At 48.7% G+C, this 24328-nt stretch overlaps 1 long non-coding RNA gene across 1 annotated transcript in view; it reads right to left on the bottom strand.

Moving 5' to 3' along the window:
- LOC135064761 (uncharacterized) overlaps positions 1-24328 on the bottom strand; it is a 246763-nt gene that overhangs the window by 83858 nt on the left and 138577 nt on the right. The window lies entirely within an intron of this gene.

The following is a 24328-nucleotide window of genomic DNA, read 5'->3' as shown; positions in this document are numbered from 1 at the left end:
TAACCAAGCTCACGCAAACCACCCCACCAACTCCCTCAGTGTCAATTTCCTCCTTCCCCAGGAATGCCAATAGTCCTGCAGGCCATGTCACTGGCAATTCTGACGATTCCTCTCCTGCCTGGGATTCCTCCGATGCATCCTTGCGTGTAACGCCTACTGCTGCTGGCGCTGCTGTTGTTGCTGCTGGGAGTCGATGGTCATCCCAGAGAGGAAGTCGTAAGACCACTTTTACTACTTCCACCAAGCAATTGACTGTCCAACAGTCATTTGCGAGGAAGATTAAATATCACAGCAGTCATCCTACTGCAAAGCGGATAACTGAGGCCTTGACATCCTGGGTGGTGAGAAACGTGGTTCCGGTATCCATCATTACTGCAGAGCCAACTAGAGACTTGTTGGAGGTACTGTGTCCCCGGTACCAAATACCATCTAGGTTCCATTTCTCTAGGGTTGCGATACCGAAAATGTACACAGACCTCATAAAAAGAGTCACCAGTGTCCTAAAAAATGCAGCTGTACCCAATGTCCACTTAACCACGGACATGTGGACAAGTGGAGCAGGGCAGGGTCAGGACTATATGACTGTGACAGCCCACTGGGTAGATGTATGGACTCCCGCCGCAAGAACAGCAGCGGCGGCACCAGTAGCAGCATCTCGCAAACGCCAACTCGTTCCTAGGCAGGCTACGCTTTGTATCACCGGTTTCCAGAATACGCACACAGCTGAAAACCTCTTACGGCAACTGAGGAAGATCATCGCGGAATGGCTTACCCCAATTGGACTCTCCTGTGGATTTGTGGCATCGGACAACGCCAGCAATATTGTGCGTGCATTACATCTGGGCAAATTCCAGCACGTCCCATGTTTTGCACATACCTTGAATTTGGTGGTGCAGAATTTTTTAAAAAACGACAGGGGCGTGCAAGAGATGCTGTCGGTGGCCAGAAAAATTGCGGGACACTTTCGGCGTACAGGCAGCACGTACAGAAGACTGGAGCACCACCAAAAACGCCTGAACCTGCCCTGCCATCATCTGAAGCAGGAGGTGGTAACGAGGTGGAATTCAACCCTCTATATGCTTCAGAGGTTGGAGGAGCAGCAAAAGGCCATTCAAGCCTATACAACTGACCACGATATAGGAGGTGGAATGCACCTGTCTCAAGCGCAGTGGAGAATGATTTCAACGTTGTGCAAGGTTCTGCAACCTTTTGAACTTGCCACACGTGAAGTCAGTTCAGACACTGCCAGCCTGAGTCAGGTCATTCCCCTCATCAGGCTTTTGCAGAAGAAGCTGGAGACATTGAAGGAGGAGCTAAGACAGAGCGATTCCGCTAGGCATGTGGGACTTGTGGATGGAGCCCTTAATTCGCTTAACAAGGATTCACGGGTGGTCAATCTGTTGAAATCAGAGCACTACATTTTGGCCACCGTGCTCGATCCTAGATTTAAAACCTACCTTGGATCTCTCTTTCCGGCGCACACAAGTCTGCTGGGTTTCAAAGACCTGCTGGTGAGAAAATTGTCAAGTCAAGCGGAACGCGACCTGTCAACATCTCCTCCTTCACATTCTCCCGCAACTGGGGGTGCGAGGAAAAGGCTCAGAATTCCGAGCCCACCCGCTGGCGGTGATGCAGGGCAGTCTGGAGCGACTGCTGATGCTGACATCTGGTCCGGACTGAAGGACCTGACAACCATTACGGACATGTCGTCTACTGTCACTGCATATGATTCTATCACCATTGATAGAATGGTGGAGGATTATATGAGTGACCGCATCCAAGTAGGCACGTCACACAGTCCGTACTTATACTGGCAGGAAAAAGAGGCAATTTGGAGGCCCTTGCACAAACTGGCTTTATTCTACCTAAGTTGCCCTCCCACAAGTGTGTACTCCGAAAGAGTGTTTAGTGCCGCCGCTCACCTTGTCAGCAATCGGCGTACGAGGTTACATCCAGAAAATGTGGAGAAGATGATGTTCATTAAAATGAATTATAATCAATTCCTCCGCGGAGACATTGACCAGCAGCAATTGCCTCCACAAAGTACACAGGGAGCTGACATGGTGGATTCCAGTGGGGACGAATTGATAATCTGTGAGGAGGGGGATGTACACGGTGATATATCGGAGGATGATGATGAGGTGGACATCTTGCCTCTGTAGAGCCAGTTTGTGCAAGGAGAGATTAATTGCTTCTTTTTTGGTGGGGGTCCAAACCAACCCGTCATTTCAGTCACAGTCGTGTGGCAGACCCTGTCACTGAAATGATGGGTTGGTTAAAGTGTGCATGTCCTGTTTTGTTTATACAACATAAGGGTGGGTGGGAAGGGCCCAAGGACAATTCCATCTTGCACCTCTTTTTTCTTTTATTTTTCTTTGCGTCATGTGCTGTTTGGGGAGGGTTTTTTGGAAGGGACATCCTGCGTGACACTGCAGTGCCACTCCTAGATGGGCCCGGTGTTTGTGTCGGCCACTAGGGTCGCTTATCTTTCTCACACAGCTACCTCATTGCGCCTCTTTTTTTCTTTGCGTCATGTGCTGTTTGGGGAGGGTTTTTTGGAAGGGACATCCTGCGTGACACTGCAGTGCCACTCCTAGATGGGCCCGGTGTTTGTGTCGGCCACTAGGGTCGCTTATCTTTCTCACACAGTCAGCTACCTCATTGCGCCTCTTTTTTTCTTTGCGTCATGTGCTGTTTGGGGAGGGTTTTTTGGAAGGGACATCCTGCGTGACACTGCAGTGCCACTCCTAGATGGGCCCGGTGTTTGTGTCGGCCACTAGGGTCGCTAATCTTACTCACACAGCTACCTCATTGCGCCTCTTTTTTTCTTTGCGTCATGTGCTGTTTGGGGAGGGTTTTTTGGAAGGGACATCCTGCGTGACACTGCAGTGCCACTCCTAGATGGGCCCGGTGTTTGTGTCGGCCACTAGGGTCGCTTATCTTTCTCACACAGTCAGCTACCTCATTGCGCCTCTTTTTTTCTTTGCGTCATGTGCTGTTTGGGGAGGGTTTTTTGGAAGGGACATCCTGCGTGACACTGCAGTGCCACTCCTAGATGGGCCCGGTGTTTGTGTCGGCCACTAGGGTCGCTTATCTTTCTCACACAGTCAGCTACCTCATTGCGCCTCTTTTTTTCTTTGCGTCATGTGCTGTTTGGGGAGGGTTTTTTGGAAGGGACATCCTGCGTGACACTGCAGTGACACTCCTAGATGGGCCCGGTGTTTGTGTCGGCCACTAGGGTCGCTAATCTTACTCACACAGCTACCTCATTGCGCCTCTTTTTTTCTTTGCGTCATGTGCTGTTTGGGGAGGGTTTTTTGGAAGGGACATCCTGCGTGACACTGCAGTGCCACTCCTAGATGGGCCCGGTGTTTGTGTCGGCCACTAGGGTCGCTTATCTTACTCACACAGCGACCTCGGTGCAAATTTTAGGACTAAAAATAATATTGTGAGGTGTGATGTGTTCAGAATAGGCTGAAAATGAGTGTAAATTATGTTTTTTGAGGTTAATAATACTTTGGGATCAAAATTACCCCCAAATTCTATGATTTAAGCTGTTTTTTAGGGTTTTTTGAAAAAAACACCCGAATCCAAAACACACCCGAATCCGACAAAAAAAATTCGGTGAGGTTTTGCCAAAACGCGGTCGAACCCAAAACACGGCCGCGGAACCGAACCCAAAACCAAAACACAAAACCCGAAAAATTTCCGGCGCTCATCTCTAGTGAATACCATCGGGCCCTGGTGATTTATTCATCTTTAAATGTTTTAATCGGTCACAGACTACTTCCTCGCTTAAATAAGTACCTATCAGTGGGATATTCTCATTATTGAGATTGTGTGTCAGTCCCTGAAATGGGTCCTCTCTAGTGAATACTGTTGAAAAAAACTCATTTAGTGTGTCCGCTATGTCATTATCATTTTTGCTTAAGACTCCCAACTTGTCTTTTAAAGGGCCTATACTCTCCTTCTTTAATCTCTTGCTATTAATGTATTTAAAGAATTTTTTGGGATTCGCTTTGCTTTCCTTTGCTACTAGTTTTTCAATTTCTACTTTAGCCGCTTTTATTTCCTTTTTGCAAATTTTGTTACATTCCTTATAGTGCTGAAATGACTCTGCTTCCCCGTCAGATTTGTATTTTTTGAATGCTCGCCTTTTCTTGCCCATAAGTTCCTTAATCTTTTTGTTAAGCCACATCGGTTTATGATTTTTATTCCTTTTTTTGCTACTCATAGGAATAAATTTGAGTGTATTTTTAGCTAGCAGGAATTTTAGTACCTCCCATTTCTCCGTAGTATTTTTTCCTAAAAACAAACCTTCCCATTCAATATCCCTGAAAAATACCCTCATCTTTTCAAAATTTGCTTTGTGATCGGCTGTGATCGGCCTTGTGATCGGCTGTGCGAATGGATTCTTAGTTAAATCCATCGCCCGTACGACGCGCCTGCGCATTGCGTTGCATATGCATGTGCAGTAGTAACCTGTTTGCGGTGCTGCGGAAAACGGCAGCGAGCGATCAACTTGGAATGACTCCCCCCCATGTGCACTTCAGGGGGGGGGGCAGATATAACATGTGCAGAGAGAGTTAGATTTGGGTGGGGTTTGTTCAAACTGAAATCTAAATTGCAGTGTAGAAATAAGGCAGCCAGTATTTACCCTGCACAGAAACAGTATAACCCACCCAAATCTAACTCTCTCTGCAAATGTTATATATGCCCCCTCCCCCCCTGCAGTGCACATGGTTTTGCCCAACTGCTAACAAATTTGCTGCTGCAGTCAACTCTGAATTACCCCATAAGTATATTCTATAAATTATTAGGTACAAGCTGATTGATAGGTGTGCAAAAAAAGGGGTGTGGTGCACTGAAAAGAGGGTGTGGTGTGCCCAAAGGGGGCGTGACATTACAGCAAGCAAGGGCCGTGGGGACTGTCCCGACAAAATCGGGATGGTTGGGAGGTATGCAGGGAATAGGTGCCAGCAGGGGCGGATTGGGAACAAAAAGCGGCCCTGGAAAAAATAAGATTTTAAACCTACCGGTAAATCTATTTCTCCTAGTCTGTAGAGGATGCTGGGGACTCCGTAAGGACCATGGGGTATAGACGGGCTCTGCAGGAGATAGGCCACCTTAAAAGAACTTTTACTATGGGTGTGCACTGGCTCCTCCCTCTATGCCCCTCCTCCAGACCTCAGTTAGAGAACTGTGCCCAGAGGAGATGGACAATACAAGGCAGGATTTAGCAATCCAAGGGCAAGATTCAAACCAGCCCACACCAATCATACCATGTAACCTGGAACATACATAACCAGTTAACAGTATGAACAAAACAACAGTAAAGGTCCAAGACCTATTCCAACTGTAACATAACCCTTATGTAAGCAACAACTATATACAAGTCTTGCAGAGTTTCCGCACTGGGACGAGCATCCTCTACGGACTAGGAGAAATAGATTTACTGGTCCTTACGTCCTAGAGGATGCTGGGGACTCCGTAAGGATCATGGGGTTTATACCAAAGCATCCAATCGGACGGGAGAGTGCGTATGACTCTGCAGCACCGACTGAGCAAACGCTAGGTCCGCATCAGCCAGGGTATCAAACTTGTAGAATTTAGCAAAAGTATTTGACTCCGACCAAGTCGCCGCTCGGCAAAGCTGTAATGCCGAGACGCCTCGGGCAGCCGCCCAAGAAGAGCCCACCTTCCTAGTGGAATGGGCTTTAAACGAATTTGGTATCGGCAATCCAGCCGTAGAATGAGCCTGCTGAATCGTATTACAGACCCAGCGAGCAATAGTCTGCTTCGAAGCAGGTGCGCCAATCTTATTAGCAGCATACAGGACAAACAGAGCCTCTGTTTTCCTAATTTTAGCCGTTCTGGCTACATAAATTTTTAAGGCCCTGACTACATCCAGGGATCTGGAATCCTCCAGGTCACTTGTAGCCACAGGCACCACAATAGGTTGATTCATATGGAATGAAGAAACCATCTTAGGCAAAAATTGCGGACGTGTCCTCAATTCAGCTCGACCCACATGAAAAATCAAATAGGGGCTCTTGTGTGACAAAGCCGCCAATTCAGACACTCGCCTTGCTGATGCCAAGGCCAACAGCATGACCACCTTCCAGGTAAGAAATTTCAACTCAACCTTGTTAAGCGGTTCAAACCAGTGTGATTTTAGGAACTGCAACACCACGTTCAGGTCCCATGGAGCCACTGGAGGCACAAAAGGGGGCTGGATATGCAGCACTCCCTTTACAAACGTCTGGACTTCTGGAAGAGACGCCAATTCCTTCTGAAAGAAAATCGAGAGGGCCGAAATCTGTACCTTAACAGAGCCTAATTTCAGGCCCATATCCACTCTTGTCTGTAGGAAGTGGAGAAAACGACCCAGATGAAAATCTTCCGTAGGTGCATTCTTGGTCTCACACCAAGACACATACTTTCGCCAGATACGGTGATAATGCTTAACCGTCACCTCCTTCCTAGCCTTTATTAAAGTAGGGATGACCTCTTCCAGAATCCCCTTTTTCGCTAGGATTCGGCGTTCAACCGCCATGCCGTCAAACGTAACCGCGGTAAGTCTTGAAATACACAGGGCCCCTGTTGCAACAGGTCTTCCCTCAGAGGAAGAGGCCAGGGATCTCCTGTGAGCATCTCTTGTAGAACTGAGTACCAGGCCCTTCGAGGCCAGTCTGGGACAATGAGTATTGTCTGTACGTTTCTTTGCCTTATGATCCTCAACACTTTTGTGATAAGAGGAAGAGGAGGAAACACGTAGACCGATTTGAACAGCCACGGTGTTATCAGAGCATCTACTGCCACTGCCTGAGGGTCCCGAGACCTGGCACAATACCTCCGAAGCTTTTTGTTGAGGCGTGACGCCATCATGTCTATTTGAGGAGTTCCCCAAAGACGTGTTATGTCTGCAAAGACTTCTTGATGAAGTCCCCACTCTCCTGGAAGGAGATCGTGTCTGCTGAGGAAGTCTGCTTCCCAGTTGTCCACTCCCGGAATGAAGACAGCCGACAGAGCGCTTACATGATTTTCCGCCCAGCGAAGAATCCTTGTGGCTTCCGCCATCGCGACTCTGCTTCTTGTCCCGCCTTGGCGGTTCACATGAGCCACTGCTGTGACATTGTCTGATTGAATCAGAACCGGTAGGTTTTCGAAGAAGACTCTCCGCTTGTCGAAGGCCGTTGTAAATGGCCCTGAGTTCCAACACATTGATATGTAGACAGGACTCCTGGTCTGACCAAAGTCCCTGAAAATTTTTTCCTTGTGTGACCGCTCCCCATCCTCGGAGGCTCGCGTCCGTGGTAACCAGGATCCAATCCTGAATTCCGAACCTGCGACCCTCCAGCAGGTGAGCACTTTGTAACCACCACAGGAGAGACACTCTGGCCCCTGGGGACAGAGTTATTTTCCGATGTAAGTGCAGATGGGACCCAGACCACTTGTCCAGAAGGTCCTATTGAAAAGTCCTTGTATGGAACCTTCCGAAGGGAATGGCCTCGTAGGCCGCCACCATTTTTCCCAGAACTCGAGTGCATTGGTGAACTGACACCCTTTTCGGTTTTAGCAGGTCTCTGACCATGTTCTGGATGTCCTGGGCTTTCTCTATTGGGAGGAAGACCTTCATTTGTTCCGTATCCAGTATCATACCTAGGAACGGTAGTCGAGTTGTCGGAATCAACTGTGACTTCGGTAGATTTAGAATCCAACCGTGCTGCCGGAGCACTTTTAGAGAGAGCGCCACACTGCTCAGCAATTTGTCCCTTGATCTCGCTTTTATCAGGAGATCGTCCAAGCATGACTCCATGCTTGCGCAGGACCACCATCATTTCCGCCATTATCTTGGTGAAAATCCTCGGGGCCGTGGAAAGTCCAAACGGAAACGTCTGAAATTGGTAATGACAATCCTGTACAGCGAATCTCAGGTATTCCTGATGGGGGGCATATATGGGGACATGAAGGTATGCATCCTTTATGTCCAGAGATACCATAAATTCCCCCTCCTCCATGTTGGCTATTATCGCTCTGAGTGATTCCATTTTGAATTTGAATCTTTTTATGTACAGGTTTAGGGATTTCAGATTCAAAATAGGTCTGACCGAACCGTCCGGTTTCGGGACCACAAATAGGGTTGAGTAGTAACCTCTTCCCTGCTGGTGCAGGGGAACCTTGATTATCACTTGCTGTATACACAGCGTTTGAATTGCAGCTAACACTTTATCCCTTTCCGCTGTGGAAGCTGGTAGGGCCGATTTGAAAAATCGGTGCGGGGGCACCTCCTCGAATTCCAATTTGTAACCCTGGGAAACTATTTCCAACACCCAGGGATTCAGGTCTGATCTGACCCAGGCCTGACTGAAAAGTCGAAGACGTGCCCCCACCGGTGCTGACTCCCTCAGGGGAGCCCCAGCGTCATGCTGTGGGTTTTGGAGCACTTTTGTTCCTGGGCACCTGCCGAAGCAGGTGCTCTTTTGGCTATGCCCTTACCTCTGGCGAGGAAAGAGGATCCCCGACCTCTTCTGGACTTGTGCAACCGAAAGGACTGCATCTGATAGGGTGTTACTTTCTTTTGCTGTTGGGGAACATATGGTTAAAAAATTTGATTTACCTGCTGTAGCTGTGGAAACCAGGTCCGTCAGCCCATCCCCAAACAATACATCACCCTTATAGGGTAGTACTTCCATATGTTTTTTGCAATCCGCATCACCCGTCCATTGGCGAGTCCATAAAGATCTTCTCGCTGAGATAGACATGGCATTGGCCCTGGAAGCTAGCAATCCAATGTCCCTTTGAGCATCCCTCATAAATAAGACTGCGTCTTTAATATGGGCTAGAGTTAAGAATATAGTATCCTTATCCATATTATCAAATTGATCTGTCAGCTCATCTGTCCAAGCTGCAATTGCGCTACACACCCATGCCGACGCAATTGTCGGTTTTAGCACAGCACCCGTATGAGAATAAATACACTTTAAGGTAGTTTCTTGCCTGCGATCTGCAGGGTCCTTAAGGGCCGCTGTGTCAGAAGACGGTAGCGCCACTTTCTTGGACAAGCGCGTCAGGGCCTTGTCCACAGTGGGAGATGATTCCCAAAACTTCCTGTCCTGCTTAGGGAAGGGGTATGCCATATAAATTCTTTTGGGGATCTGCGGTCTCTTTTCCGGAGTCTCCCAAGCTTTTCCAAAGAAATCATTTAATTCATGGGATGCGGGAAAATTAATAATCTGTTTCTTTCCCTTAAACATGTGTACCCTTGTGTCGGGGACCGAGGGTTCATCCTCAATATGCAACACATCCCTTACTGCCACAATCATACACTGAATGGTTTTAGTCACCTTAGGGTGCAATTTTACTTCGTCGTAGTCGACACTGGAGTCAGAATCCGTGTCGGTAGTAGTGTCTTGTGTTAAGGGACGCTTTTGAGACCCCGACGGGCCCTGTGAGTCGGTCCAATCCGAGGATTGACCCCCTGATGTTCCCCTTAAGTCAGCCTTATCAAGCCTTTTATGTAAAGATGCCACACTTGCATTCAACATATGCCACATATCCATCCAATCCGGAGTCGGCACAACCGACGGGGACACACCACTCATTTGCTCCACCTCCTCCTTGGAGAAGCCTTCCGCCTCAGACATGTCGACACACACGTACCGACACCCCACACACACAGAGATTAACCTACAAGGGGACAAAACCCCAACCAGGCCCTTAGGAGAGACAGAGATAGAGTATGCCAGCACACACCAGCGCTTAAAAACACTGGAAAAAATATGACCAGATAGCGCTTTTTTTATATATAATATACCAGTTCCCACTCACTGCGTCGCTAATGTGCCCCCTCCTCTTTTTTCCAGCCTGTGAAGTTCAGCAGGGGAGAGACCAGGGAGCCAGCGTTCATGCATGCAGCTTCTGTGGAGAAAATGGCGCTGGTTAGTGCTGAGGATCAAGCCCCGCCCACCCGACGGCGGGCTTCGGTCCCAGTAACTTTTCTATTAAAATGGCGGGGGATCTTAGATTTACTGCCTCCGCAGCCTAATCTACCCAAAAGTGAGGAATATTGCTGCCCAGGGCGCCCCTCCCCCCTGCGCCCTGCACCCTTCAGTGCTGCTCTGTGTGTGTGACTGGGAGCAATGAAGATCTGATGTCTTCTGCCGCCTAAGATGTCTTCTGCCTTCTCATACTCTCCCGGCTTCTATCTTCGGCATCTGTGAGGAGGACGGCGGCGTGGCTCCGGGACGAACCCCAGGTGAGACCTGTGTTCCGACACCCTCTGGAGCTAATGGTGTCCAGTAGCCTTAGAAGCAGTGCCCAACTTGACAAGCCAGCTCTGCTTCTCTCTCCTCAGTCCCACGATGCAGGGAGCCTGTTGCCAACAGGACTCCCTGAAAATAAAAAACCTAACAAAATTCTTTTTCAACAGAAAACTCTGGAGAGCTCTCTGCAGTGCACCCATTCTCCTCTGGGCACAATATCTAACTGAGGTCTGGAGGAGGGGCATAGAGGGAGGAGCCAGTGCACACCCATAGTAAAAGTTCTTTTTAGGTGCCCTATCTCCTGCGGAGCCCGTCTATACCCCATGGTCCTTACGGAGTCCCCAGCATCCTCTAAGACGTAAGAGAAATTGGTGCTAGTGGCCCCACATGGGCAGCACCAGAGGTGTAAGGTCTAGCCATGGCCCATGGCAGCAGCACCCTCCCCCCAAGACTTTCCAGATAGTGGGCATGTCCAGCATCAAGGGGGAAGTTAAAAAGAAATAAAATTAAATATTATGAGCACATTATATGATACACCTTCAGAATTTAGGAAACTATATAATTCTTTAGAAAGATATATTTTCTTGCTTATTACACCAACCGTATCCCAATCACTATTCACTCAATCTTATATGTCAGCCAAGCAGGCAGACAGAGCATACACTAGATCATCTGCCATCACAGGCTAAGTGGCAAAGTAATTTTCACATATGCAAATTATTTTGCATCTTATGTCTATAAAAAGGACCACATGTATTCAAACAAAACAGGCCCCACGGGTGCGTCGGCCCACCAGGAGTCTTCCCTGTGAACCCTATGGCCAATCCGCCTCTGGGTGCCAGCAACTCAGCCAGAGTAGAACGGGCATGGGTGATAACCATCCAGCCGGTGCAGAAAAACAATGGATGGACACTGAATCACTCTAAAAATAAGAATTTACTTACCGATAATTCTATTTCTCGGAGTCCGTAGTGGATGCTGGGGTTCCTGAAAGGACCATGGGGGGATAGCGGCTCCGCAGGAGACAGGGCACAAAAAGTAAAGCTTTAGGATCAGGTGGTGTGCACTGGCTCCTCCCCCTATGACCCTCCTCCAAGCCTCAGTTAGGATACTGTGCCCGGACGAGCGTACACAATAAGGAAGGATTTATGAATCCCGGGTAAGACTCATACCAGCCACACCAATCACACTGTACAACCTGTGATCTGAACCCAGTTAACAGTATGATAACAGCGGAGCCTCTGAAAGATGGCTCACAACAATAATAACCCGATTTTTGTAACTATGTACAAGTATTGCAGATAATCCGCACTTGGGATGGGCGCCCAGCATCCACTACGGACTCCGAGAAATAGAATTATCGGTAAGTAAATTCTTATTTTCTCTATCGTCCTAGTGGATGCTGGGGTTCCTGAAAGGACCATGGGGATTATACCAAAGCTCCCAAACGGGCGGGAGAGTGCGGATGACTCTGCAGCACCGAATGAGAGAACTCCAGGTCCTCCTTAGCCAGGTTATCAAATTTGTAGGATTTTACAAACGTGTTTGCCCCTGACTAAATAGCCGCTCGGCAAAGTTGTAAAGCCGAGACCCCTCGGGCAGCCGCCCAAGATGAGCCCACCTTCCTTGTGGAATGGGCATTTACATATTTTGGCTGTGGCAGGCCTGCCACAGAATGTGCAAGCTGAATTGTATTACACATCCAACTAGCAAAAGTCTGCTTAGAAGCAAGAGCACCCAGTTGTTGGGTGCATACAGGATAACAGCAAGTCAGTTTTCCTGACTCCAGCCGTCCTGGAACCTATATTTTCAGGGCCCTGACCACATCTAGCAACTTGGAGTCCTCCAAGTCCCTAGTAGGCGCAAGACACCACAATAAGCTGGTTCAGGTGAAACACTGACACCACCTTAGGGAGAGAACTGGGGACGAGTCCGCAGCTCTGCCCTGTCCGAATGGACAAACAGATATGGGCTTTTTTGAGAAAAAAACCACCAATTTGACACTCGCCTGGTCCAGGCCAGGTCCAAGAGCATGTTCACTTTTCATGTGAGATGCTTCAAATCCACAGATTTGACTGGTTTTAAACCAATGTGTTTTGAGGAATCCCAGAACTACGTTGAGATCCCACAGTGCCACTGGAGGCACAAAAGGGGGTTGTATATGCAATACTCCCTTGACAAACTTCTGGACTTCAGGAACTGAAGCCAATTCTTTCTGGAAGAAAAATCGACAGGGCCGAAATTTGAACCTTAATGGACCCCAATTTGAGGCCCATAGACACTCCTGTTTGCAGGAAATGCAGGAATCGACCGAGTTGAAATTTCTTCGTGGGGCCTTCCTGGCCTCACACCACGCAACATATTTTCGCCACATGTGGTGATAATGTTGTGCGGTCACCTCCTTTCTGGCTTTGACCAGGGTAGGAATGACCTCTTCCTGAATGCCTTTTCCCTTAGGATCCGGCGTTCCACCGCCATGCCGTCAAACGCAGCTGCGGTAAGTCTTGGAACAGACATGGTACTTGCTGAAACAAGTCCCTTCTTAGCGGCAGAGGCCATAAGTCCTCTGTGAGCATCTCTTGAAGTTCCGGGTACCAAGTCCTTCTTGGCCAATCCGGAGCCATGAGTATAGTTCTTACTCCTCTACGTCTTATAATTCTCAGTACCTTAGGTATGAAAAGCAGAGGATGGAACACATACACCGACTGGTACACCCACGGTGTTACCAGAACGTCCACAGCTATTGCCTGAGGGTCTCTTAACCTGGCGCAATACCTGTCCCGTTTTTTGTTCAGACGGGACGCCATCATGTCCACCTTTGGTAATTCCCAACGGTTTACAATCATGTGGAAAACTTCCACATGAAGTTCCCACTCTGCCGGGTGGAGGTCGTGCCTACTGAGGAAGTCTGCTTCCCAGTTTCCATTCCCGGAATGAAACACTGCTGACATTGCTATCACATGATTTTCCGCCCAGCGAAAAGTCCTTGCAGTTTTTGCCACTGCCCTCCTGCTTCTTGTGCCGCCCTGTCTATTTACGTGGGCGACTGCCGTGATGTTTTATCCCACTGGATCAATACCGGCTGACCTTGAAGCAGAGGTCTTGCTAAGCTTAGAGCATTATAAATTTACCCTTAGCTATATTTATGTGGAGAAAAGTCTCCAGACTTGATCACACTCCCTGGAAATTTTTTCCTTGTGTGACTGCTCCCCAGCCTCTCGGGCTGGCCTCCGTGGTCACCAACATCCAAAACTGAATGCCGAATCTGCGGCCCTCTAGAAGATGAGCACTCTGTAACCACCACAGGAGAGACACCCTTGTCCTTGGATATAGGGTTATCCGCTGATGCATCTGAAGATGCGATCCGGACCATTTGTCCAGCAGATCCCACTGAAAAGTTCTTGCATGAAATCTGCCGACTGGAATTGCTTCGAAGGAAGTCACCATTTTTTTACCATGGCCCTTGTGCAATGATGCACTGATTTTAGGAGGTTCCTGACTAGCTCGGATAACTCCCTGGCTTTCTCTTCCGGGAGAAACACCTTTTTCTGGACTGTGTCCAGAATCATCCCTAAGCACAGGAGACTTGTTGTCGGGATCAGCTGCGATTTTGGAATATTTAGAATCCACCCCTGCTGTTGTAACAGTATCCGAGATAGTGCTACTCCGACCTCCAACTGTTCCCTGGACTTTGCCCTTATCAGGAGATCGTCCAAGTAAGGGATAATTAAGACGCCTTTTCTTCGAAGAAGAACCATCATTTCGGCCATTACCTTGGTAAAGACCCGGGGTGCCGTGGACAATCCAAACGGCAGCGTCTGAAACTGATAGTGACAGTTCTGTACCACGAACCTGAGGTACCCTTAGTGATAAGGGCAAATTTGGGACATGGAGGTAAGCATCCCTGATGTCTCGGGACACCATATAGTCCCCTTCTTCCCGGTTCGTTATCACTGCTCTGAGTGACTCCATCTTGATTTGAACCTTTGTAAGTGTTCAAATTTTTTTAGATTTAGAATAGGTCTCACCTAGCCTTCTGGCTTCAGTACCACAATATAGTGTGGAATAATACCCCTTTTCTTGTTGTAGGAGGGGTAATTTAATTATCACCTGCTGGGAATACAGCTCGTGAATTGTTTCCCATACTGCCTCCCTGTCGGAGGGAGACCTTGGTAAAGCAGACTTCAGGAGCCTGCGCAGGGGAAACGTCTCGACATTCCAATCTGTACCCCTGGGATACTACTTGTAGGATCCAGGGGTCCTGTACGGTCTCAGCGTCATGCTGAGAGCTTGTCAGAAGCGGTGGAACGCTTCTGTTCCTGGGAATGGGCTGCCTGCTGCAGTCTTCTTCCCTTTCCTCTATCCCTGGCAGATATGACTCTTATAGGGACGAAAGGACTGAAGCTGAAAAGACGGTGTCTTTTTCTGCAGAGATGTGACTTAGGGTAAAAACGGTGGATTTTCCAGCAGTTGCCGTGGCCACCAGGTCCGATGGACCGACCCCAAATAACTCCTCTTCCTTTATACGGCAATACACCTTTGTGCCGTTTGGAATCTGCATCACCTGACCACTGTCGTGTCCATAAACATCTTCTGGCAGATATGGACATCGCACTTACTCTTGATGCCAGAGTGCAAATATCCCTCTGTGCATCTCGCATATATAGAAATGCATCCTTTAAATGCTCTATAGTCAATAAAATACTGTCCCTGTCAAGGGTATCAATATTTTTAGTCAGGGAATCCGACCAAGCCACCCCAGCTCTGCACATCCAGGCTGAGGCGATCGCTGGTCGCAGTATAACACCAGTATGTGTGTATATACCTTTTATGATATTTTCCAGCCTCCTGTCAGCTGGCTCCTTGAGGACGGCCCTATCTATAGACGGTACCGCCACTTGTTCTGATAAGCGTGTGAGCGCCTTATCCACCCTAAGGGGTGTTTCCCAACGCGCCCTAACTTCTGGCGGGAAAGGGTATACCGCCCATATTTTCTATCGGGGGGAACCCACGCATCATCACACACTTCATTTAATTTATCTGATTCAGGAAAAACTACGGTAGTTTTTTCACATCCCACATAATACCCTCTTTTGTGGTACTTGTAGTATCAGAAATATGTAACACCTCCTTCATTGCCCTTAACGTGTGGCCCTAATAAGGAATACGTTTGTTTATTCACCGTCGACACTGGATTCAGTGTCCCTGTCTGTGTCTGTGTCGACCGACTAAAGTAAACGGGCGTTTTAAAACCCCTGACGGTGTTTTTGAGACGTCTGGACCGGTACTAATTGTTTGTCGGCCGTCTCATGTCGTCAACCGACCTTGCCGCGTGTTGACATTATCACGTAATTCCCTAAATAAGCCATCCATTCCGGTGTCGACTCCCTAGAGAGTGACATCACCATTACAGGCAATTGCTCCGCCTCCTCACCAACATCGTCCTCATACATGTCGACACACACGTACCGACACACAGCACACACACAGGGAATGCTCTGATAGAGGACAGGACCTACTAGCCCTTTGGAGAGACAGAGGGAGAGTTTGCCAGCACACACCAAAAACGCTATAATTATATAGGGACAACCTTATATAAGTGTTTTCCCTTATAGCATCTTTTTTATATATTTTTAACGCCAAATTAGTGCCCCCCCTCTCTGTTTTAACCCTGTTTCTGTAGTGCAGTGCAGGGGAGAGCCTGGGAGCCTTCCCTCCAGCCTTTCTGTGAGGGAAAATGGCGCTGTGTGCTGAGGAGATAGGCCCCGCCCCTTTTTCGGCGGCCTCGTCTCCCGCTCTTAACGGATTCTGGCAGGGGTTAAATATCTCCATATAGCCCCCGGAGGCTATATGTGAGGTATTTTTAGCCAAAAATAGGTTTTCATTGCCTCCCAGGGCGCCCCCCTCCCAGCGCCCTGCACCCTCAGTGACTGCCGTGTGAAGTGTGCTGAGAGGAAATGGCGCACAGCTGCAGTGCTGTGCGCTACCTTAAGAAGACTGAGGAGTCTTCATGCCGCCGATTCTGGACCTTCTTCTTGTTTCAGCATCTGCAAGGGGGCCGGCGGCGAGGCTCCGGTGACCATCCAGGCTGTACCTGTGATCGTCCCTCTGGAGCTAATGTCCAGTAGCCAAAGAAGCCAATCCATCCTGCACGCAGGTGAGTTCACTTCTTCTCCCCTAAGTCCCTCGTTGCAGTGATCCTGTTGCCAGCAGGACTCACTGTAAAATAAAAAACCTAAGCTAAACTTTTCTAAGCAGCTCTTTAGGAGAGCCACCTAGATTGCACCCTTCTCGGCCGGGCACAAAAATCTAACTGAGGCTTGGAGGAGGGTCATAGGGGGAGGAGCCAGTGCACACCACCTGATCCTAAAGCTTTACTTTTTGTGCCCTGTCTCCTGCGGAGCCGCTATCCCCCCATGGTCCTTTCAGGAACCCCAGCATCCACTAGGACGATAGAGAAATTGCATTATGGGCACTGACCCCTCTACACACATCACTAATTACACAGTCCCCAAGACCTTAACTGTCATCTCTATACACGCATACAGGCAAAGTGGCATCAAGAGAGCTGTGGCAGAGAGGAGGCTGGGAGCTGGGGACACTTCTACACATACATGCACTCACCCTCTGCAACTGCTCTGGTGCCTCCATCTCTGTCTCTACTGTCCATACATGCCATATACTGGAAGCTGTGGCTACAATGCACAGCAAGCCAATAAGAATCAACCTGACTCTTACCGGCTGCTGCTAATACATGTGGAGCCGACGGAGACATGACAGCCACAGCTTCAGCTAGCCTCGGTTTAAATTGGCAGTTACTTAGGCACTGCAACCAATAAGAATCATCCTGATTCTTATTGGCTGCTGCTGGATATCTACCTCGATCGACAGTCAATCACAATTGACACTTTGGGATTCCCTGCCCTAAGTGTTTGCACAAAGGTGCTATTGCATACGGCTCAGATATGATCTGAAGTGGAGTGCTAAAGCAATGGGCATTCCTGGGTGGGGATTGGGAAAAGGCCTGAAGGGAACGCAAGAAAAGAACAGCTCATGGGCATGTTATGAGAGTGTTGTGGGCGTACCAGTGAAAGCAGCTGCGTTCTCAGACGTATAGCCGCTTCCACAGAGGCCATGTTCCTAAAAATTGCACCTGCCGTAGGGACATTGGCGTTTCTATAATGGGTGCAGTGTGTGCAGTGCACACGGGCCCCTGGGTCCAGAGGGGCCCACACCGCACACACTGCACCCATTTAATTTACTTACCATTCCGGAGTCCCGCGGCGACTGCCCTCTAAATATGCCCCGCAAATATTAGTTCATAAATACTGTTACAGAGTATGTACTTAGGAGAGACTGAATCCACCCAAGCTGTACACAAACCCGCTGTTGGAGACCTACCTAATGCTGTGAAGACACGGGAGCAAAATAGCTTAGGGCTTGCAGAGCCGCAGCTAAGTCAAGTGCCTGCATCTAGTGGACAATCATATCTCACCATGTGGTTATCTGATTTGAGAGGAGATGTATGAAGCCTTGGAGAGAGATAAAGTGGAGCAGTTGCCCAAAGCAATCAATCAGCATCTGTCTTTTCAAAGACTATGCTAAATATATGACAGTTCTTAACTTGATCTCTCTCTCTAAGGCTTGATACATCTACCCCTTGGTGAGATTAAACCATTACTTGTGTTGGTTACAATTATGCTGATATATATATATACATTTGCACAGTTAAGGCGGTTTGGTTCCATATGTAAGGGCCGCAACAGTATCCCAAATGTGGCCCAGGCTACCAACATTCAAGTGAATAAGGCAGTAAGGCATTACTGCTATGTTACCCAGTATCGATGTACAGTGCGAAAGGACTGTCTATCGCTGTTTGCTAGTATTGATTACTGTACCATTTGCTGGTTATAGCAAATCACCATGATATTAAAGTATGTAGGATTGTTTAGCTAACACGGCTATTAATAGTAATTGGATCTGGGTTAAGACATCATAGAGTATATTATAGAGTACTAGTTACCAGCCAGTTAAAATGATGGAACAGCATAACAGAGCAACACTTGAATAGCTCTGTCAGGTGCCATCTATTGGCAACCGGCAAGCAAAACACTTGAATTCTCCCCATAGAGGTGAGGAGCAGCATTAGCCTTTTATTATATAGGATTTGTGGAATGGTTTTTATCAAACATAATTATCTATATTGCTGCATCATCATAGCTCTAAACCAGATATTTTCAACCTTTTACAACTCGCGGCACACTGAACAAGATCTAAATATTGCCAAGGCACACTCAAATATAATGGTGATGCATGGTGCAGTTGTGTGTCCTAGGATGTCATGTCGCAGCTTCTCCATAGGTAACACCTGAGCCACATCTGAGAAAGCCAGAAGAGCCCAACACTGCCCGGGCCCAAAATTAGAACTGGCTCTGCAACCACTAAACCCACCATTATTGATCGTTCCAGGGCCTCAGTAGCAACAAAACCTGGCTGTGCTTCTATGGCGGCACACCTGGAGACTGCTCAGGGCTGTCAGGAATCGACTTACCACAGCTGCGTCTGTCCGTCGGTGCGGACTCCGTCCGGGGTCCCTGCGTCTCGCTGTCTCTGGTCTCCCTGTCGCCGGATGCCATCCTGGGCCTAGGAACGCTCCTGTTGTCAGCGGGCGTGCATACACGCCGCGTTCCCGCCGGGCTGCGGCATGGGCGCCGCCATGACAGCTTTCCTCAGACTGCCGCATCAGCCAATCCGGAGCTTGGCCGCACCTCCTCGTTTCCCTTCCAGCCAATGCCTGCAGACCGGGGGGTATATCAGGAGCAGCAGGGTGAGTCAGTCCTTGTCCTGGACTTCGTGTCACTCCTATGACCTGTGTGTCCGGCTCCGTTCTCCAGTTCCCCTGTGTACCTGTTCTGCCTTCCAGTTTGAACCTGATCCACCGTGGAACCACAAGCACCAGCAACCCTGGTATCTCTGGTCAGGCTTCACACCTTTACCATCCACAGTGTGCTCCAGCCTCTGCAGTAGAGACTTCCCTCCAGGTGCATCTCGTTACCTCCACCTGTTCATCAGCCTGCAAGCTGCCAGTGTTATCTCCAACTACACTGTGAACCTCAACACTAGTCTCCTGCAACTGCTACCAGCCTTGCTATTCCCACCATCATCTCTGCTGGCTCCACAACTCAAGAACTATCGGTTCCCATACCGACACATCGATCCCCTGATTGATTGTATCCATTATACAAACTTTGACATAGACTCTCAGCTTCCACGCTGCTCTTTCCCATCTGATTCGTTACTGTTATTATTTCTGCTGCCATATTGTTTCAACTTATTGTTTAATAAAACCACTTTGCGCACATGCGCAGGAATCCAATCCGGCCTCCTCACTTCCTCCACATTACTACCACTGACCCACTAGCGCCCCCTCCGGGAACACAAACTATACAGAACCTGACAGTAAGTCCAGGACCGATGGACTCGGATGGTGGTCAGAGTGTGGGGTCAGGGGCCTTACAAAATCTGGTCTCCCGCTTGGATGGTCAAGAGGCTGCGCAGCAGCAGATGTTCCAGTTCCTGCAAGGAATGTCCTCCCGGCTCGATACACTACAACAATCTCTGCCTAGTGTTCTCATTCCTTCAGTTCCAGTTACCCCCGCTCCTGCAAGTTCAGCGGGTTCTCCTTCACCGGCTGCATCAACTCCAGTGTCACGCTTGCACCTGCCCGTGCCTAGCAAATATGATGGCAGTCCCAAGTTATGTCGCGGGTTTCTGAATCAATGTGAAATCCAGTTTGAGTTGTTATCACACAATTTTCCCACGCCAAGATCCAAGGTTGCTTATATTATATCACTGCTCTCTGGATCAGCCTTGAGTTGGGTGTCTCCTCTGTGGGAGCGTGCTGATCCCCTTATGAATAACTACACTGAATTTGTATCAACCTTCAGACGCATCTTTGATGAGCCAGGTCGCGCAACATCAGCTTCTGCAGATCTTATCCAACTCCGTCAAGGTACCCGTAGCATGGGTCAATACGTCATCCAGTTCCAGACGTTGGCTGCAGAGATTCAATGGAATAACCAAGCGCTGGTAGCAGCCTTCTGGCATGGACTCTCTGACCGAATTAAAGATGAATTAGCCACCCGTGACATTCCTGAGCAATTATCAGATTTAATTTCTTTATGTATAAAGTTGGACTCTCGCATTCGCGAACGCAACAGTGAGCGTGCTCGTAGTGAGCCCCGCAAGTCGAGAATGGTACCTCCGACACAATTTCAGCCTCCACCTTCTGACGAGCCTATGCAAATTATTAGGTCCCGCTTAACCCCTGAGGAGCGGTCAAGAAGACTTCGAGAGAGACTGTGTCTTTATTGTGCGGCTACAGGTCACCAAATCAATTCTTGTACAGCGCGTTCGGGAAACGCCAGATCCTGACTTGTAAAGGAGGAGTCAAGTTGGGATCTTCTAGTCAAGCTCCTTCAAATCAAGACCTTATCCTTCCTGTGACTTTAGAGACTAGGGCGGGACTCCAGTCAGTATCCGCGTTAGTGGACTGTGGATCGGCCGGAAACTTCATTACCCAAGCTGCAGTTGATAAGTTCCGTCTGCCTATCTGCGAACTCATATATCCAGCCTATATCACTGCAGTGGATGGTAGCCGAATTTCCAAGGGTTCCATCTCTCATCAAACCAAGCCAGTTGTGCTGGGAGTCGGGTTCCTGCATTCGGAATTAATTGAGTTTCTAGTCATCCCTCTGGCAACCCAGGAGATCGTTTTGGGTATGCCCTGGCTCCAGCTACATTATCCGCAGATTGACTGGTCCACGTTACAACTGACTTCTTGGGGTTCACACTGCCATCAGTTCTGCCTAGCCCAAGTTCGTCCTGTGAGGTCTTCAGAAGTTAAAGTTCAGTCAAGTCTTCCTGTGGCCTACCTAGATTTCTCTGACGTCTTCAGCGAAAAGGCCGCCGATGTTCTGCCGCCCAATAGAGAGTGGCATTGCCCCATCGATCTCATTCCCGGCAAGAAGCCACCTAGAGGGCGTACTTATCCGTTATCCGTACCTGAAACCGAGGCAATGAGTGAGTACATCAGGGAGAATTTACAGAAAGGATTCATCCGCCCTTCGTCTTCACCCGCTGGAGCGGGTTTTTTCTTCGTTAAAAAGAAAGATGGAGGATTACGTCCATGCATCGATTACCGGGGGCTCAACGATATTACCATCAAAAACAGCTATCCATTACCTCTCATCACTGAATTATTTGACAGAGTCAAGGGAGCCCGCATCTTCACCAAGTTAGATCTCCGCGGTGCCTACAATCTCATCAGGATCCGAAGTGGTGATGAATGGAAAACTGCCTTTAATACTCGGGATGGTCATTACGAGTACCTAGTAATGCCATTCGGGTTGAGCAATGCCCCAGCAGTGTTCCAGCACTTTGTTAACGAAATCTTCCGTGATGTCCTGTACAAATATCTCGTAGTCTACCTGGATGATATCCTTATCTTCTCTCAAGATCTCTCCTCACATCGCCTACAAGTTCGTGAGCTCCTCCGACGTCTTCGTGAGAACCGTCTCTACGGCAAGTTGTCTAAATGTACCTTCGAAGTTTCTTCCATACCCTTCCTAGGGTATATAATTTCTGGATCGGATCTCCAGATGGACCCGACAAAATTAGAAGCTATTGCTAATTGGTCTATTCCGAGTACTCTCAAGTCCATTCAGCGATTCCTGGGATTCGCTAATTATTATAGGAAGTTCATCAGAGGATTCTCAACTCTCATTGCTCCTATTACCAGCCTAACTCGAAAGGGGGCAGATCATTCCAACTGGCCAAAAGATGCCTTGGCTGCATTTCAAAAAATCAAGCAGGCTTTTATGTCCGCCCCAGTTCTGTCGCAACCAGATGTGGACAAGCCATTCGAGTTGGAGGTAGATGCGTCTACAGTGGGAGTTGGAGCTGTTCTTTCCCAAATAGGGGCTGATGGGAAGATTCATCCTTGTGGGTTCTTCTCTCGCAAATTCCTTCCTGCAGAAGCTAATTATTCCATCGGTGATCAAGAATTACTGGCGATCAAGCTGGCTCTTGAGGAGTGGAGGTATCTCCTGGAAGGGGCAAAGCTTCCATTTAACATCTACACAGATCACAAGAACTTGCTCTACTTAAAGGCAGCCCAGTGTCTTAATCCTCGCCAGTCCCGGTGGGCTATGTTCTTTTCTCGTTTCAACTTCAAGCTTCATTTCCGCCCAGGTTCTCAGAATACCAAAGCTGATGCTCTGTCCCGATCTATGGAATCCGAAGAGGAGACGTCTGATCCAGTTCCGCATTCCATTCTGAATCCAGTTGTGTTTGCTTCGTCTCAAGTTACTCCTGTTCCGCCTCCTGGCAAGATTTTTGTTTCTCCTGAGCTTCGTTCCAAGTTACTGTCTTGGGCTCATCAGTCTAAGTTCACTGGGCATCCTGGTGTCCTAAAGACTTTCAAGTTCCTGTCTGAAACTTACTGGTGGCCGAAAATGAAGGTCGACATCAAGGACTTCGTGGCGTCCTGCCCCAAGTGTGCTCAACACAAGACTCCCCGTCAGTCTCCGGCAGGTCAGTTACAGCCGTTATCAGTACCCAGCCGTCCCTGGTCACACCTGTCCATGGACTTTATCTCTGATCTTCCCTCCTCTCAAGGATTCAATACCATCTGGGTAGTTGTCGACAGGTTTACCAAAATGGCCCATTTTGTTCCACTCCAAGGTCTTCCTTCTGCTCCGAAACTTGCTCAAGTCTTCCTACGGGAGATCTTTCGTTTACATGGACTGCTTACTGAAATTATATCTGACCGTGGAGTTCAGTTCGTGGCAAGATTTTGGAGAGCCCTTTGTTCTGCCCTGCAAGTCAACCTTAAGTTTTCGTCAGCCTACCACCCTCAGACGAATGGACAGACGGAAAGGGTGAATCAAGAATTGGAGACCTTCTTGAGACTTTATGTTTCATCTTCCCAAGATGACTGGGTAGACCTGCTTCCGTGGGCTGAATTCGCTTACAACTTTCGCTATCATACTGCCACGGAAACCACTCCGTTCTTTGCTGTATATGGACAACATCCTCGTGTCCCAGATTTCCAAGACCTTCCTAACATCGATGTTCCTGCAGCCACTTCTGTTCTAAGTCAGTTTTCATCAACTTGGAGAAAAATTCATGTTTCCCTTAAAAAGGCTTCAAGTCGATACAAGTTCTTTGCCGACCGCAAAAGACGTGCAGTTCCCAGCCTAAAACCCAAAGATAAGGTTTGGCTTTCCACTCGGAATCTTCATCTCAGAGTGCCGTCGATGAAGTTTGCACCACGCTTCATTGGTCCTTTTCCCATTGACAAAGTCATCAGTCCTGTGGCCTACAAGCTCAAATTGCCTCCTTCTTTACGAATACCTAATGCCTTTCATGTCTCTCTCCTCAGACCTTTGATCCTGAATCGTTTCCAAAGAGCTCTTCCAGTTGGTCCCAAAATACGAACCCAGCGGGGCATTGAGTTCGAAATAGAGAAGGTTCTGGATTCCCGTTGCCGGTACGGTCGTCTACAATATCTCATCGACTGGTCCGGTTATGGTCCTGAGGAGAGGAGTTGGGTAAATGCTACAGATGTCCATGCTCCAAGGTTGGTCCATGTTTTCCACAGAACTCATCCTTCCAAGCCACGTGGGTGTTCGGTGCCCACCCGCAAAGGAGGGGGTACTGTCAGGAATCGACTTACCACAGCTGCGTCTGTCCGTCGGTGCGGACTCCGTCCGGGGTCCCTGCGCCTCGCTGTCACTGGTCTCCCTGTCGCCGGATGCCATCCTGGGCCTAGGAACGCTCCTGTTGTCAGCGGGTGTGCATGCACGCCGCGTTCCCGCTGGGCCGCGGCATGGTCGCCGCCATGACAGCTTTCCTCAGACTGCCGCATCAGCCAATCCGGAGCTTGGCCGCACCTCCTCGTTTCCCTTCCAGCCAATGCCTGCAGACCGGGGGGTATATCAGGAGCAGCAGGGTGAGTCAGTCCTTGTCCTGGACTTCGTGTCACTCCTATGACCTGTGTG

Source organism: Pseudophryne corroboree, chromosome 1 (assembly GCF_028390025.1).
Source record: "Pseudophryne corroboree isolate aPseCor3 chromosome 1, aPseCor3.hap2, whole genome shotgun sequence".
Taxonomy (NCBI): Eukaryota; Metazoa; Chordata; class Amphibia; order Anura; family Myobatrachidae; genus Pseudophryne; species Pseudophryne corroboree.
Note: the sequence above shows the minus strand (reverse complement) of the source record. Positions and strands in the feature narration are given on the sequence as shown.